General features: G+C 35.2%; 1 long non-coding RNA gene across 2 annotated transcripts in view; it reads left to right on the top strand.

The window, feature by feature from the left end:
- Nucleotides 1-18567, top strand: part of LOC141417309 (uncharacterized) — a 184251-nt gene that overhangs the window by 19339 nt on the left and 146345 nt on the right. For both annotated transcript variants that reach the window (XR_012441838.1, XR_012441831.1), the window contains exon 2: nucleotides 10405-10516. This is a non-coding gene — a long non-coding RNA (uncharacterized lncRNA). The remainder of the gene's footprint in view (nucleotides 1-10404; nucleotides 10517-18567) is intronic.

Here is an 18567-nt window from a genome sequence, read left to right as displayed (position 1 = left end):
CCTATCATGCATAAATCCCTGGGTTCTATCCTCAGCACCATGAAAACAAACAAACAACAAAAATACCTTTCAACATCCTGTTCTGGGGTATCTGAAAAGCTAAGCTAGTTGTGCTACATCACTGGAATACCTCAACACTGGTTTGGTACTTGCAAGGACATTGGTGTCTGTTCTGTCATACAATGTATCTCTAAATTTCTTCCCCCACTAAAACTGAAGTCATCCATATTACCCAAATAACTCCTGCATTTGCAAATATATGGTCTTACCAGTGTTTGCTGGTCAGTTTCCAAGGTCATGTTACTAGGAAGGTAGCCTGGCATTTCAATTGCTCTCTTTAGACACTTAAGCACATCTCTAATGCTATAACATGAGATTAGGCTGCCACATTGGTGGTGACATGCTGATTTGAGGTAACGATCACTCTCTACCTTTTTTCCTCCAGTTTTGGCAAATAATTGCCTGGATGGAGGTGATTTTTATTTATTTATTTTAATTTTATCATTTTTACATTTATTTACATGTGTATACATTATTTGGGCCACCTCTATCCTCCCTTCCACCTCCGGGCAGAACCTGTTCTGCCCTCTTGTTCTCCAATTTTGTTCAAGAAAACACATGAAAAATAATAAGAAAAACATAGTGTTTTGCTAGTTTGAGATGAAGATAGCTGTATAGGGAGATTCCTTGTGCTATTTCCATGCATATACATATTACAACCCAAATTGGTTCATCTCTATGAGACTTCTTCACTATTTCCTAGTCCCCTTCCCATAGTGACCTCTGCCAGTTTAAGATTACTATAGTCTCTCCACTACAGTGAGCATATCAACCACATTCAAGATTTTGGTTTTCTTCCCTTTCCCTATGCATGTTCTCACCTTAATGTGTGACCCATTTCCAGTAATATTACTGTATTTGTTTTAAGTCTATAATCCACATATGAGGGAGAACATGATTTTTGGCCTTCTGAGCCTGACTAACTTGACTTAAGATGATCTCTAGTTTCATCTACTTACCTGTAAATGACAAAATTCCATTCTTCTTTGTGGCTGAATAAAATTCCAGTGTGTATACATACCACATTTTCTTAATCCATTCCTCAGTTGTGGGGCATCTTGGCTGTTTCCATAGCTTGGCTATTGTGAATAGTGCTGCCATAAACATGGGTGTTCGGGTGCCTTTGTAGCAACCTGAGTCACATTCCTTCGGGTCCCTAGGAGTGATATTGCTGGATCATATGGCAGATGTATGTTTGGTGTTTGATGAAGCTTCCATATTGTTTTCCATAATGGTTGTACAAGCTTAAATTCACACCAGCAGTGTGTGAGGGTTTATTTTTCCTCACATCCTCACCAACTTTGTTATTGTTGGTGCTCATGATGGTAGCAATTCTAACAGGAGTGAGGTAAAATCTTAGTGTGGTTTTTATTTGCATATCCTTTATGACCAGGGATGGTAATTTTTTTTTTTGGCAATTTGGACTTCTTCTTTTGAAAAACTTCTGATTGTTTAATTGCCCACTTCTTTATTGATTCATTGATTTTGAAGGAGTTTTGTTTTTGAGCTTCTTGTATATTCTGCTTATCAGACCCTTGTCTGATATATTGCTAGCAAAGATTTTCTCCTATTCTTTGAGTGAAATTCTTGAAGTGAAATTCTCTTCAATTTAGAGATCATTTCTTTTGTTGTGCAGAAGGTTTTTAATTTCATGTGTCAATCCTTTCTCTTAGTTGCTGAGCTGCTGGTGTTCTATTGAGGAAGTCCTTGCCTATACCTAATGTTTCCAGAGTATTCCTGTACTAACTTCAAGGTTTGGGTCTTTAATCCACTTTGGGTTGATACTAGTACAGGGTGACAGGCATGGATCTAGTTTCAATTTTCTGCAAGCAGATAACCACTTTTCCAAGCAACATTTGCTTAAGAGGCTGTCTTTTCTCCATCATAAGCTTTTGGCACATTTTTAAAAAAATAGGTGGGCATAGCTGCATGGATTCATATTCAGGTCCTCTATCTATTCCACTGGTCTTCATATCTGTTTTTGTGCCAATACCATGCTGTTTTTATTGCTATGGCTGTGTAGTATAGCTTGAAGTTGGGTATTGTGATACCTCCAGCGTTGCTCTTTTTGCTCAGCAGTGCTTTGGTTCTTTAAGATCTTTCATGTTTACAAATGAACTTTAGGATAGATTTTTCAATCTCTGTGATGAATGTCATTGGGATTTTGATTGGAATTGCATTGAACATGTAGCTTGCTTTTGGTAGTATAGCCATGAATACTATGTTGATTCTGCCAATCCATGAGCATGAGAGATCTTTCCACATTTTGTAGTTTTCTTTGGTCTCTGTCTTCAAGAGTGTGTAGTTTTCCTTATAGAGGTCATTTACATCCTTTTTAAAGTTTATTCTTAGGCATTTGATTTTTGAGGTAGTTGTAAATAGAATTATTTTCCTTTCCATTTCCATTGTTTTCCTACATTCTTTCTCAATCTGTCTATTTTTGGTGTATAAAAAGGCTACTGATTTTTGTAAGTTTATATTATATTGTGCCACATTGCTGATAGTGTTTTTGTTATCTAAGAGTTGTTAGATGGAGTTTTTCAGGTCTTTAATGTATAAGATCATGTCATCTGTAAATAGAGATAGTTTGACTACTTCTTTACCTATTTGTATTCCTTTTATTTCTTCTTCTTTCCTTATTGCTCCAGCTAGGAATTCCAGGACTACGTTGAATAGGAATGGGGAGAGTGGGCACCCTTGTCTCATTCCTGACTATCAGGGAAATGCTTTCAGTTTTTCACAACTAAGTATGATGTTGGCTATCTGTTTCTTTTTTTTTTTTTTTTTTTTTTGGTGGTACTGGGGATTGAACTCAGGGTCTCATTCATGCAAGGCAAACACTAAACCACTGAGCTATATCCCCAGCGGCTATCTGTTTCTTATACATAGCCTTTATAATAATGAAGTACATATCTTCTATTCCTTGGTTCCTTAGATCTTTTATCATGAAATCAGATAGAATGCAAGGATTTATTTCAATGTTCTTATATTTGTTGAGGCTTTTTTTTTTTTTTGTCCTAAACTATGGTCTATGTTGGAGAAGTTCCATGGGCTGCTGAGAAGAATGAATATTGTGCAATTGCTGTATGAAATATTCTATAGACATCAGTTAGGTCCATTTGACCTATTGTGTCATTTAGTTCTAGGATTTATTTTTGATTTTTTTGTTTGGATGACCTATTATTGGCAATAGAGGGGTATTAAAGTCTCCTACTACCATGGTTTTGGGGTCAATATGTGCTTTTAAGTTCTTTAGTGTATGTTTGATGAAATTGGGTGCATATAGGTTGATAATTGTTATTTCCTTTTGATGTATTGCCCCGTCTGTTAGTGTGAAGTGACCTTTATTTTGATTGACCAATGTAAATTTGAAGTTTTCTATGTTTGATATAATCATTGCTACTCTTGCCTGTTTTGGGGGCCCATTGGCTTGGAAAATCTTCCAGCCTTTCACCTTAAACCAGTGTTTCTTTCTTTCAATAAGGTGTGTCTCTTCTAAACAGCAGATTGTTAGATGCAGTTTGCCAAACAATGCCTTTTGATGGGGAGTTGAGTCTATTGACATTCAATGTTAATATTCATAAATATGTGGTGAATCCTGCCATTTAGGTTTTTTTTGTTCTTTAAGTATTTGAGTGTGTACAGCCAAATCAATGCTACTCTCTGATTACTTGTCTTTTGTTCTTATACACTTTAGTACTTCCTATCCTCTTGTGGTTTTGTTTGCTTTCATATTCTGTGTGCAGAATTCCTTGTAGAATCTTCTGTAGTCATGGCTTGGTCATCATATATTGTTTTGGTTTCTTTTTATCATGGAAGACTTTCATTCCTCTGTCAATTTTGAATGACAGTTTTGCTGGGTACGATATCCTAGGGCTGAAATTATTCTCATTTGGTGCTCAGAATACCTCATTCCAGGGCTTATTTGCTTTTAAGGTTTCTGTTGAAATTTTTTCTGTTATTTTGATGGGTTTACCTTTATACTTTATTTGCTTGTTCTGTCTTACAGCCTTCAAAATTCTTTCTCTGTTCTTTGTGCTTGTTGTTTTAATGATAATATGCCATGGAGAAGTTCTATTTTGGTCAAGTCTGTATTGTGTCCTGGAGATGTCTCAAGGTTTGGGAGATTTTCTGTTATTAGTTTATTGACTATGTAATGTAATCCTTTGGCTTGCAACTTTTCTATTTCTTCAATGTCCATGATTCTCAGATTTGGTCTTTTGATGGAGTTGCTGAGTTCTTGCATATTCTTTTCACAGCTTTTGAATTGTTTGACTAAGAGTTCTTCTATTTTTCTTTAATTTTGATTTCATTTTGAAGTTCTGAGTTTCTGTCTTCTACTTGTTCTAGTCTACTGGAATTACTTTCCACTGAGTTTTTATTTAACTAAAGGGACTTTTACTGTCAGGATTTCTGTTTGATTCTTTTTTCTGAGGTTTTCCATATCTTTGTTGAACCCTTCCTTTTATATTTTGTGTTGTCTTCTTTACTTCATGTATCTATCTGTTAATAGTATCCTTTGTTTCACTTTGGTGTTTGTTGAAGTCCTCTCTGAAGTCATTTACTTGTATCTGTGTCTTCTCAAGTTCTTTATTTGCCGTGTCTTGAAATTTCCTGAGTTCATCTTGTAATTTCTGGTTAACCATGTATAGTATCTTCTCCATGAGTTTCTCAGTGACCTCTTTCATGATTTCCTCTTTGAGGGATTTTTTGTGGGAGTCACTGGACTCATTAGTGACATCATTGTTTTGTGCAGTCACTAACTGGATATCCATTTTCCTCATTTCCAACCAAATCCTCTATTGAATTGAGTTTTTGAGGAGTGTAGCTTCCTTTCCTTCTTCACTTGGTGCTGTGCAACTATGTTCTTGATTGGCTAGTTCTGGTTTTAATTGCTTGTTTTCTTTCCTTTGATTTAATTTTCATGTTGTGACAGACTTAGGTGTTAGCTATATTGATGTGCTATTTCTTTCCCTGGCCTGAAGGTATAAATTAGCAATATCAAGCTCACAGGTTCAATGTCAGACCTGTTGTTTACCTATTATATATAAAAATCCCTTGGTGATAATATTTATAAAGAGTGGAGTTGGGGGTGAGCAGAAAGGGGATGGGTGTGGGAAAATGTATGGTGGCTGCTGGGTTTTGTGGCTCTTGTGTGTGTTTAGGTGCATTTCCACTGTTGTAATGGAGGGTGTTGTATCAGGGATTGCAGGGAGATGTGGGTATGTACAGTGGTATAGTAGGCTAGTCACCAGGTGGTGAGTGTTTAGGATGGAACAGTAGTGTGGTGACAGGTTGCAGAAAGATAGGAGGGGGAGGCAAAGACAAGGGAAGAGGGGATGAGAAGGGGCAGAAAGAGTAATTGGGAGGTAGAAAAATGGATTGTAGCACAAGAAAAAGAAGAAAAGTAAAGGGGATAGAAATAGAGATAAGAAAATAGTGATGGTAAAATTAACAACATTTTTTAAAAAAAGGTACAGCAACAACAAAAAGTTCAGTCTGCTCAGTAAAAATTCTAGACTTATTCCTTTGGTGTCCAATCCTGGCATTTGTGCTTGGTATTCTGGGCTTTGTGGGGAGTGGTCCTGACCCTCTTGTTGGACAGCTTGGAGTGGAGGCAGCTGGAAGGAATTTTTTTCTTTTTTTTCCATTTTCCTTGGTCTTATAGGCCATCCATTGAAAGCAGGATCCCTGAAGTGGTCTCACCAGGAGACTGGCTTGTGAGCAGTATTTGGTTCTTTCTGAAATTGGGAACTGAGGTAAGTCACTGCCAGTGTGTGCAAGGTGGTCAGATCTGTTGTATTGGCCAGGCAGCAGCTGCATTGAGCTACTGCTGCAACTCTGGCAAGTGGGCTCTTCCTCCAGCAAAGTGGGGCAATTCAGTTTTGAGTACAATCCTCAGTCCCATGAGACTTGATCAGTGATCCCCCATGGCTCACTTTGGGAGGTTGGCTTGTTGCTCCACTTCTGCTCTCAGACTTTGTTACTTTTGCCATCTTGGTTCACTGAGAGTTTGGCTCCTTGCCCCTGTTCTCCAGGGAAGGTTCAGCATTCCACACCACCCTTGCTGTTGGTGTTAGATTAAAATTTGCTGTTTATGCCTTTCAGTTTTGTTGGGAGGATGGTTAAATCTGCCTAGAGATTGCACAGGATTATATTCCCAACTGGTGGGAAGGGGAGTCATGTGTGGTGCACGTTGCTCACCTGTTGGATCTGCAGGCTTATGCAGGCAGCTTTGAAACTGGCTGGCAGGGAGAAATGGCATGCTACTTTTCTCAAGGCAGACACTTCTTAGGACTGGGTTCAGCATAGCAGGAAGCAGGGAGGCTTTCCACAGTGGGGGTCCAGCATGTCACAGAGTTCAATTCTGGTTGATGCTCTATCTTCTGCTTATTTAATGGAAAAAAGAAGTGGGGGGGAGAAATGGCCAGGGGGCCTTTTTCTCAGGGCAGATGCCCTGTTGGCTGTGCCACACAGGGATTTTTCTGGCTATTTGGTGCAATTAAAGGCTGTTTTAAGGGTCAGTTCTTGAATTTGATGTGCTTCTAATGTGTTAGAGGTTATTATTTTGTCTAGAAGCAACCAGAATTAACCAAGTATAGCTCCCTCATCTCAAGGTGGTTTCTGGAGTCACAGAGTTTAGGAATTCTGATTCCCTACCCTAACCACCATCTTGGATCCTTCTTATCATTATCTTTTTACCTTTTATTCTTCAGAAATTCTGGCACACATCTTTAAGCAGGCTTTACACATGTGTTGGTCAATCTCACAGGTATTCTCACTTCTGGTTTTTCTGATGAATTTCCAGACTATTGTACCATGACACTAACGGACCCTTTGACCAATGTTCTCTTGTGTTCATTTGATTAAGTGATTTTATTCTGTTTCAGGTAAGGTCTAAGGCATCCAGACAAGTTCAATATATTTAATTTATCTTGACTGGATACAAAATTAATGTTTACAATTTCCTTCAGACTTTGGGGGAGATGTGCATTTTTGGTCCTTTTCAAAACTGTATGGTAACATCTTTTGAAAGAGTCATTGGAAGCCAGTTGCATGGACAGCATGAGGGATAATGATGTAACCAGCACTAAATAAATGGTATTAGGGACCTACAGTAGCAAGAGGATCTATATTGTTTCAAAAAATAAAAAACAGGTTGTGAAGAGCATGACATTGTGAGTAATAACAGTGTGGCAACTTTTCTCAAGGTGGGAGATATAAAGTTAGCCAGCTATGACACACTTGAAAAGAAAGAACATGAAGAAATAGCTCCAGGACTCAAACACAGAGATTGTTCCTGGACACTACAAAGAATCTTCACATGCATTGATTGAATAAAAAAATCTATAATACTTTTCTCCACACATTATTTTGAATGTTCACCAATAAATCACTAAGCCTCACAAGTGTTATGAATTTTAATACACTTTTAATCAAACTTTTTATATAGGTAAAAACAGCAAAGATGTATTCCTAGATCTTGCACACACTAAGGACAGCCCTAACTCACAAGATTCAGGTGTGCACAATGCAATCATTCTTTGAAAGTGACAAGAGCACTTTAAATGTACCATATTGATTATAATCATAATTTCCCAAAAGAAAGAAGAAAGAACATTATTTGCCTATTCCTGGGGAGAGATTTGTAAGAGAGACAGGAGACAACAAATTATGGAGAATGCAATTATCTGCATATTTCTCTCCTATTTCATGTAGTCAAGCCATTAATTACAGCTAAAATCTACCATAACTCTGAAGCATCTGAATAAATTTGCTTCTTATAGCTTGACCTCACATGCTTGACCCTGTAGAATTTTTAGTATTTATTCAATCTACAAGAATTGTTATATTACCACATGAAAAACCAGTTATACAAACATGAAAATACTCCACATATTCCCTATCTTTATGCTAGAAACAGTTTAGTGGAAGAGAAAAACATAAAGAAAAATTACACAATGTATTTGAAGGACAAAATGAAGGGAGAAAGTAATTTGTAAAGAAAGAACAAGAGCTAGCTTTATGTGTGGCAATTTTTGAACATCTTATAGGACTCATTGCAGTTCCCAGAGAAATAAGTGAAAAAAGTCCAAACCAGGACAACAGATAAGTATGAAAATATTAACTCAAATTTACTCAAATTTCTTGTTTCTCTTACTCTGTGACTTAAATTTCTGACTGAAAATATTCTTCCCATCAACATTGATTAACCTCTGTAGTTTAACACAGCCAGAGAAATGTTAACTGGTCTATTTGATGGTTATTTCTTATTTACCAACTGTTGCACAGAGAATGAAATGTAATGCCTGTATCAGCTGTACCTTCATATGTTGACTAGTAACTAGTTCCACATGAGTGGAGTGGGTAGATAATCACAGTCTCTCTGTAGAGTTGGTATGAGTTGACAGAGTTTACCTTGGAGAGTTCGTTTACTTCATGCTGCTTCTTCACATACTGTATACTTCTGCACCACACTGGTGGAAGTATGAAACAGAATTTTTTTCAGTCCTACACTTCCTATGTCTTGATATATTGAAACTTCCATGCTTTAAGGAGCTCAGTCTCCCTCCTTTTCATATGGAATTACCAAGATATTTTTCTAAACAAAGACAGAAACTTTTCATAATTTCCTGTAATTTTTAAAATGCGATTTTCAAACATGACTACACATGAACTCACCTGCATGAGCCTTGCATGATCTTGGATCTCTAAACCCTAACTACTGAGTTATGATTTAATGCCTCACAGGCATATACAAGGTGTTAGGTTTTAAAAGCCTTCTAGGTGATTCTTAGGCACAGTCAAAGTAAGAGTCCTTATTTTGTAAATTGACACAATGTATACATATTTGAAAAATGTTTTGCCAAAATTCACTTATGAACTTTATGTAAATTAGAGCACAAGTATGTATTTTCTGAGATTTTTTTTCTCAACATTCCATCTAAAATTCATTGATATTTACTTTTGCATAGTATACCATTATATCAACATATAATGTAATAATCAATGTTATATCTTCAAAATTAATGCATTTTTTCTCTTAAAATGAAAGCCCACCTGTTCAATATTCTCACTAATCCTAGTAATTTCCCAAACTGATTTTTGTCTATTTTATAAGGTTAAATTTTGGTTTTCAATTTTCATTTCCCTAATGAATGAGATGATTGAGAATCTTTTTATATAAATATTTCTCTTTCTTGTTTCTCTTTTATAAAAAATGTAGTTTATATTAGTCTGTTACTTTTATGCCAGTTCAGTTATACCTACCTTTTACCTCCCCAAAATTCATACACTGACGATGTAACCCAATTTGTATGAGGCCATTGGGACAAAATTTGGATGAAAGTCATGAAGCTGGAGTCTTCATGAGGGGATTAGTGCCCTTATAAAAGGAGAGACCAGAGAACTTGTTCTCCCTCTCTGAGGGCTTGAAAAGAAAAGGTCTTGTGAACACACAGAGATTGTAGCTACCAACAAGCCAAGTAAGGAGGACTCAGAATAAACCTGCTTTGCTAGCACATTGATTGTGGAGTTCAGCCTCCAGAACTATGAGAAAATACATTAATGCTGTTCAAGAAATCCAGTATGGTTGTTTGCTATGGCACCCTGAGCTGAGTATCTATGTACATATTACTTAGCTATCCACAGACAAATACACATCACTCTTATATAGTATTATAGTTATGCATATTATATTTTATACAGCATTTTAAGTAACAAGTAGAGACAAGTTATTCTCTATGGATTTCATCGTCAATATTGTTTGAAATGAATCTTCTTATATTTCATCTTTGTGTACCTGCTAAGGTAATATTTATTTTAGTGTACTTGTTTTAAATTATGTTCGTAATTGTGATGAATATAAATGTTACTTTACTATCAAAAGTACTATTGAATAACTCCAATTCCAAGTATATTCAGATATCCAGAAGTCAAAGCATATGATGGTGGGTAGAAGGAATTTGTCTAGCCTTTCAGAAAAAGTATTTGAGGACATGGAGAATGGGCTTGGGAAGCTGGAGGCAATTTCCTGAGGTTAGTAAAACATGGGCCTCTGTTAAGTGAAGTACAGTGAGGGGGGTGTCCTTCTTAATGACTCTCTTGGGACAATGATGTTCCCAGATATAAAAAATGGAATTTGAATGGCAGAGGTGAATTCTCTTTCCAGAGACAAATTAATAGTGAAGAAAATGAAGCTTAGTATCTACTTTCCTCACTCATGCAGTTACTCTCGAAGAAATTGAACCCAATTTTATATTTATAATCTTGTTATTCTTCTCATAAAGAATGTCCTCAAAATGAGATCTGATAACCTGGTAATTTTTTTTATGTGCCCAATAGAAAAATCAAGATAAACTACATTGAGAACTGCTGAAATCTTTTCTGCTCTCAGGACTTATGGAGTAGGAAAACTCAGAAGACATTCACTGCAGAAATGACTTCTGGGAAAAAGGTAATGCTATATCACATAGAAGGTAAGAGTATAGGCATAGGGAGAACGAGGAAATAAGGACACTGCCATATTACTCCAATTTGACAAAGAGAGAGTACTAAATGTCTACATTGACCTTGGCAACAAATTCCTTCGATAGAAACAGAGAATCAGGAAAACTAACCTAATTTATTAATAGGGATTTCACGTGAAACAAATAAAGTAAGAAATAGGGTAAGAGGGAATTTGAAGGGAACTGATAAGAAATGTGGAAGAACGAAATAGATTTGGGGTAATTCTAGTATGATTAATAAATTGAAAGAATTAAAAATATAAATAGATAGGTAGGTAGATAGGTAGGACCTTCCTATCATCATCAAAGAGTTTGAAATGGCTGGAATAGAACACTTTTCTCTTTTTATGTCTCTATTACTGACAAGATCAGCCCACCACAAACATATTCTGAGTCATAAGAGTATGTTACATATTATGTTACATTTTCTATTAGGTACATTTTTAAAACAGGCAAATGAAATTGTTTGTGATAATATATTTTATTTAATCCAATATCAAAACTATTTTATATTTCTTTTTTGTGAGACTGAAGTTTGAACTCCAGGCTTCAAACTTGCAAAGCAGGCACTCTTATCACTTAAACCACACCTCCAGTCCATTTTGCTCTGGTTGTTTTGGAGATGGGATTTCAGGAACTATTTGTCTGGACTGCCTAAACCATGATCTTCATATTTCAACCTCCTAAGTAGCTAGGATTAAAGGTGCAAGCCAATGGTGCCCAGTTTTATATTTGCTGTATCCCAACATAATCAACAAAAGGAATTACAATGAGATATTTTACATTTTTTGAACACTTATAGACTATATCAGTTTTGACAAACTATATTTTAATAACTCATTATCCACAAGTGGCAAGAGACTGTAATGTACAATACAACCCTACAAAAAAAGAAAAAGAATTTAAAAAAGAGACTGCTTAGGGCTTGAAGCTACCAGGTACTCAATCGAAACTTCCTTTTATTTAAATTCCCTTAGGGACTAGGGATGTAGCTTAGTAGAACATGTACCTAGCATGAGAGAGAAAGTGGATTAGATCCCCAGCCCTGCAGAACAAACACAATCAACTAGTTTATATGCATAAAGCCCTAGCTAAGAAAAATGTCCAAAGAAAGCACAGAAAGAAGAATGATCTGAGCATTCTGTCCTAGATCATCAGATCTAAATGGCCATGCCACATCAGTCAGAGAAACATGACCTTCAAAAGGTAATTGGCCAGAGAAAGGGACCTAGGAGTTATAGCTATTATCTACAATAGGAAACCCAAAACTCTCAGTTTTAAGTCTATTTAAAAATCCAAACTTTAAGCTTTAAGGATCAAAGCTTTTTGAAAAAAATGCTGCATGAAAACTTCTAAAAGTTTTATCTACTAAAGAATTCCTGAGAGTTACAGAACTATTACTTCATTAGATAATTTTATTAAAAAAGCATTCATGCTAAGGAACACAAAAAATAAAATAAAATTTAATTACAAAGGAAAGAAGAAAAGAAAAAAAATCTAGTTAGCACAATAGTTTTCTTGTTTCCTCACAAAGAAATGATTTGGATTATCTAAACCAAGAAATAATATTTTCTGTTTACTTGTTTTTATTTTTAAATAGGCTACATTTTTCATGTGTATGTATGTGTGTTTGTATATGTGTGTATTTTCTCTGTAACTCCCACAGTGAGATGCAAAATTCATGCACCCAACCATTTAAGTGATTTCTTTAATAATACAGGAAGAATAATTCCTGAATTAGGATATTCTTAGCACATTGTTCCACTGTGTACATTATAAATATGAAGCAGGCACCAGCTCCGTCTCTCCACAGGGAGGATTTATGACATGGTACTATTATAAACCCAAAGATTTTATAGTGTTTCATTTTATGGTCTACTCTGCCTAAAGTGACCTAAGGTATAATTTTCCTCCCACTGATAGATGCCATCTACAAAGTGCCACTGCTATTGAAGGGTTGGGCTGAATCTGTAAGGAAATAATTCTCACCTTTATGTCTTTTGCTTCTAAGCCCAGGTGGTAATGAAAGGGTGTTACATCAGTAAAAGGTTATTCATTAAGTGCCCTTAAGCATATTTGTAAGTACAGGGAAGGAGAAAGACTCCAAGAACATTTCTGACCGCAACTTTGGTCTTTTGAAGCAATTACCTGAGGTGTTCTCTGTAAAAACTCCCAGAACAAGTGAATTGTCTAAGGGAAAAAAAGAGGCAAATTCCTAAATAGCTTTTATAGCCTAGGTGGTCTCTGTAGCCATTAAACTCATCCTCACAAATGAGACCAAGTGCCTGTTTATCTTCTGTAAATATACTTTATCTTCAGCTTAGTATGTGAGATCTTTTAATGTTCTATTCCAGGTAATACACACACTGTTAGCAAAGGTCCTTGATGACATATATTAAAAGAGATTCAGGGAGAACTCACATGAATTTAGAATCACTGATATACCTCTTTGTGAATAAAACAATCACTGGGGATACAGTCATATTTCAATTCAATCAGTGTATTTGAATTTCAATTTAATCAGTGCAGTGATAGACTGAGCTTCATAAATCTTTGGTTACACAAGATGATTATTATAAGATGACTCAGCACTGTAATTTCCATGTGTTAACCACATGCATACATGGTATCATTTGTAAATTAGTCAATATCACTAATGAACTCCAACCCTGTATTCTTCTCCTTTTAGTTACTTAGTATTTATTTCTTATACTTGTTATAACTATTTATCTCATTTTCCTTTCTTTTCCTTGCATTGATATTCATACTTAAATTATCTCAGTTTGTTATGTCCTCTGGAATGCCAAAAAATGGGATGTGCTTTCTTATTTACATAACCCCAGGAAGGACTCAGGGAAAAATTTGTATACACCATGGACTGAATCAATATTGAGAAGCAGCTGCATTAAGCCTTGAATAAATTAAAAGTAGTATCTATGGAACTAAAAAATTAAAGGTTTTGCCTAAATTTACTACTTAATTTAGACATATACATAGTATTAGATGATAAAGTAAGTTAAAGTATACACTCAATCATTTCCACTAGTCCTATGTAGATAAAAGTCTAACCTGATATTAGAATTGGATCTAGTTAGGATGGAGTTTTACCTTTAGAAAAGGGTGAGTAGAATATAAAAGCTACTACTTCAGGTGTCCACATGCCAACAGGCAGATATAGTCTTGGTCTGATATCAGTTGTGAAAAATTTACTAGAACTCCCACATAAGGCAAGAGCAAGGAGGAAATAAAATCTCCTTAGACACAGTAGGCTCTGACTGATCTCTGTTCATTTTTAAAGAAGAAATATGTCTGACCATAATTAGAAGTTGTGATATGTTTTGTCAGAGATTGCAATGATCCTTGCTCAAGTTTTTACAAAGCCAGAGGAGGGGACAGGAGAATATATAAATTTACTTTAGTTTTACTTTGCTAAATTAGATAGCAAAGTATTGTGCTTCTGCTATTCTCCTGTCTTTCGAAAATAGGAGAAGAACAATAAGAACAAACTGTGTGGAAAATTTTACTTATATCTCTGAAAGCTTATTGTCCTTGCTTGCTGTGACAGCCTAGTTAGTTACATCTTACTGAACTTTTTTTTAATGGCCTACTTTTATAAGACTTTCCTTTACTTAAAATGCTGTTCATGACAAAGGAAAACAAAAGGTTCAAATGTGGAAGCCCAGCATCACTTGAGGAAGCCAAAATTTCCATGCTGTCATTGCCCTGTAATTTAGCATTCTTCCAACCCCAATGTAGTTTGCTCCATTCTCCTTTTCACCTGATAAACTTTTACTTCACGTATACAAAAAACTCATGGTAGTTAGTAGATAATATATCCAACATTTTAGTAGATCGGACATTTTCTGAATTTCTAATAGTTTAAATTTTCTCTCAATTATCAGTAGAGACAGATATCTTTCCTACAATTATGCTTTTTTTTCCTCAGCCAAATAATGCCACTTAAACATGGCACTGAAAAAGCCTTACTCCTTTTTATCATGTTAACTTTTGCTCATACTTCAACTTTATTTTAAATGAAAAAATCTTCAGAGAAATCTTTTCCAAAGGAACAAATTCAGTTATGTTCCATTATATATATTCCAAGTAAAGCAAATTTAGTTTTTCTGCTTAGAATACCTGACATTTTAGAAAGTCCCCTACCTATTTGCTCAATGGCTCATGAATTAATATATTTCAATATATTTAAAATAATAAGTATATTTAAAAATGGACAGGTTATCCTCATAGATTATTTATTTTTATTTATTTTTAATTTTTTAATTTACTTTTAAAAACATGCTTCCATAAAGTGTTGGGGAGCAGAAAGGTCAGATTTTACAAACTCTGTAATATGTGAATACGTTGGCTTTGTATGTTAGATGCATTATATTCATTAACTATTCATTCTCAACAATGAAATGAGGGCTTATTGGTAAAAATTTTCACCAAAATGCTGTGAACTGATAGAAAATGGATTGCATAATCCAGAAGAGCTTTTGATAAGGGAAGAATTGGAAATGGGATATTGCAAAAGTAAAGTGGACCTACATAAGGTGCCTTAGGTAATAAAAAGGCTATCAGTTATTAGACTCCTAAACATTTCCATATGCTAAATACATAGAAATTCATAATTTTTTATTATTCTTAGTGTAATTGTATACGGAACATTTTACATGTTTTTATCACTTTCAAACCCTACAGCTGTATTGCAACTTAGGAAGTGGTGGAGGCAGTAAGCAATTTTTCCAATGTCAAATGAAACTCCTCAGAATTGGTGCCAAGATTTGGATTCAAATCTAAATGGAAGACATTTTCATTTTATCCAAACCACAGCTAAAGTACATATATGCACTCACAATACTATTAAATATGTATTTCAGAATCTTCAGACTGGGACAAGATTGCCAGGTTCGTTTTTCACCTTCACCCTTTTATCTCTGTAATCTTGGATCAAACTCCCTCTCAGGTAATTCATGAGGTAATGTGGAAAGGAGAAGCACTAACTCAGAAATTTTCTCCAGATTTGTTCTGTTTTGAAACAAAGCTAACACTTACCTTGTGTATACAGTCCTGATTAGGGAATTAAATTCATCTAGAATATAACAAATTAAAACATGAAATTGCCTAAAATATGTTAAAGTAAATTAATGACATTATAATGTGTCAAAGGCTCCTAATGAAATTTCCTAGTACACATAAAATTAAAATCAATAATGAAAATATTTGAAGTTTTCTATCCCTTCAAGGTTAAGTAACTACCAACCCTCATTCTACTCCATGCCATTCATACTTCATCGTCTCCAAACACTTAGAAGAATTATTATGCAAACCATGAACTGGAATAAATGTAAAAATTCTGAAAAATGTGCAGAGTTTAATATTGAATTTAGTGATTTATAGCTACTTTGATTTTGTTCACACAGGAAATAGAAAATTATCAACTACCACTCATTTCCCTCAGAAAAATTTCCTTTTAAATGTTTGCACAAATATGTCAGAGTAACTAGCTCAGAGATAGTTTGATTTTCTTTTTTTGCAGTTTCTTCTGAAAGACTGTACTTAAGAACTCTGGTATAGAATTTCAGTTCCCTGGTAACTTTTATTTTAGCAACACAAAAAGTGGATGTAAATCATGTATAGGCTTAGTTTCCCAATACTGCACCATCTTCAACCAATTTTTACTCAAATATATTTTCTGCTTTCTCTAGAAGAACTGAAGGTAGCCTTTTCACATGCCAAATCACTCCCCATAAACATCCTTTACATGACAGATAATAGATTGCATAATATGAAATGTAAGTAATATATAATAGACATATATAAATTTTCCTATCAATGACAGTCCCGTTAATTTAACCAACAGAGTCAAATACTTAGATTCATGTTTTATTTAATTGCTCATTTATCACTTTTACTTTGTCATAAGTCTTACCAGTTATTCTGTAAAATATCAGCTGTGTTCATTCTTTTCTCCTTGTTTTTGCCACTACAATCTTGTCCCATTCTATATAAATTCATGCCTAGTTCTGTAATCAATCTCTTAGTTGAATTCCCAGAATCCAGGGTAAATTGCTTTGTCTCTGAAATGTTTCTGTATATCATCAACAAATAAAACTAATGAAGTTATTTTTAATGTTTAGCAATTCATTACATTTATTTTTAAAAACTCCAATTGTTTTATTTTTTTAAATATCTGTCAATTATTTTTCAATTTATGTACATCAATGCTTCTTGATACAAGAGGATGATATTGGTCAAGGTAGCATCAGAAAGTGGACAGCTTTCTGTCTTACTCCCCTCTGTGGTCCACTTGTAGTTCTACTGAATTTCTCTTCTAAAGATATTTATGTCTCAAATGGAGCAATGTTCTCACCAATTCCTCTGAAGTGTAGGTCATGTCTCTTTGGGTGGTCTTCAAGTACTATCATAGAAACATAGTTTGGCTCCCTACTGTTCATCTCCATTTAAAAATACAAAATGTGGGGAAACAAACTAACAATATCTACTGCTTGAAATCTAGGTCCCTTGCTATACTTGGGCAACACACTCAAGAATTATTACTTTTTATATTCTGTTACTTATTCCATGGTACTGAAAGCATAATATCACAACAAAAATGTTAGTGATGTTGCATATCAATTTTTTGTACTCTAGTGTGTTTCTGTGGTCTTGAAAGGCAATTTCCTAAAGGTCATAGCTTTCTGCATTAGAAGTTAAGAAAAGTTCATTTGTGACCAAGTGTGGATGCTAACTGGTAGTTAGAATTTATTGAAATAATTATATTTTTGCCTTAATTACTTCTAGAAATGATACTGAGGTTAACTTGGATTATGTTTATGCATTTATTCTTGACCTTTCTACTGTTTTTAAATCTCATGTATCTAATTAGATAGTTCAGTTTTAAGCATTTAACATGCAATGAGGTAGACAAAGTCTAAAGTGGCTTCTGTGATCTCACCTTCTGTGTTAAGTTTTTTAGTGTGAGCAGGACCATGACTTACTTATAGTCAAAAATTACTGCAGACATGACTGGATGAGTTGCTCTAACTTATTTCCACCCAGGCTTGCTGAATTTAGGAACATGTCTGGAAATCATCCATGACCAGGGACTGCAGATTGTTCTGGGAGCTACAAAGAGCCTCTTGAAAATACAGAAAATTCTAGCAGCTCACATAGTCTCTAGCAGAGGGCAAAAAACTGAAAGTATCATTCTCACCACAGAGATAGAGTCTGTCAAAAACCTCAGTAAGCATGGAAGTGGATTTTTTCTTAGTCACGCCTCCAAGTGAGGTCCAGCCAAATTCTTGACCTCAGCCTTTCCCAAGACCCCTGATGCACAGAATCTATGGAGCCATAAAATTTATGTTGTTTAAAGCTGCACAGTTGAGTGGTGAATATGTACATAGGGATAGAAAATGAATCAACAAAATTCAGGTTCCTCCTAGACTTCTTGTAGAAGAAGTTTGTATTTAAAATCCACTATGCACCCAGCTACCCATGTCATCATTTTCCCTTCTCTGAATAGCTAATGCAGGAGAAATTTTAAGAACTGCAAGCAATATGTATGCCTTTCCCACTGTCTCTACCCTACAGCCATACCTCAATCTTAAGCAATGATCATCTCCATCTGCACTGTTGTAACTGTTTTTTAAATAGGTCTCTTTTCTTACACTCCTGTCCCTTTTAAATCTATTTTTCACATACAGATAAAAACAATGTATTTTAAATAGTAAGTAAGATTGTGTCTCTTCTGAACCTAAATCCTCTTGAGAGATAGTGGAATACAGGCAGATAGGGAAAGACTGCAGACTCCACGAGGCTGGCATGGTGCCTATGAGGCAGGGGCTTCTTCTCCCCAACATGCCGTGAGAATGGGAGACCCCTGCACTTCTGTGCCACCTAGGGTAGGGCAAGAGAGGATCTTTAAAAGGGAAATTCCCAGGACATCAGAGGACTACAGATTTCTGGGTCCCCTCTTCTATGGAGGAGATCTCCACTT

Source organism: Castor canadensis, chromosome 2 (assembly GCF_047511655.1).
Source record: "Castor canadensis chromosome 2, mCasCan1.hap1v2, whole genome shotgun sequence".
Classification (NCBI taxonomy): domain Eukaryota; kingdom Metazoa; phylum Chordata; class Mammalia; order Rodentia; family Castoridae; genus Castor; species Castor canadensis.
The sequence above is the reverse complement of the archived record's forward strand: the minus strand, read 5'-3'. Positions and strand labels throughout refer to the sequence as shown.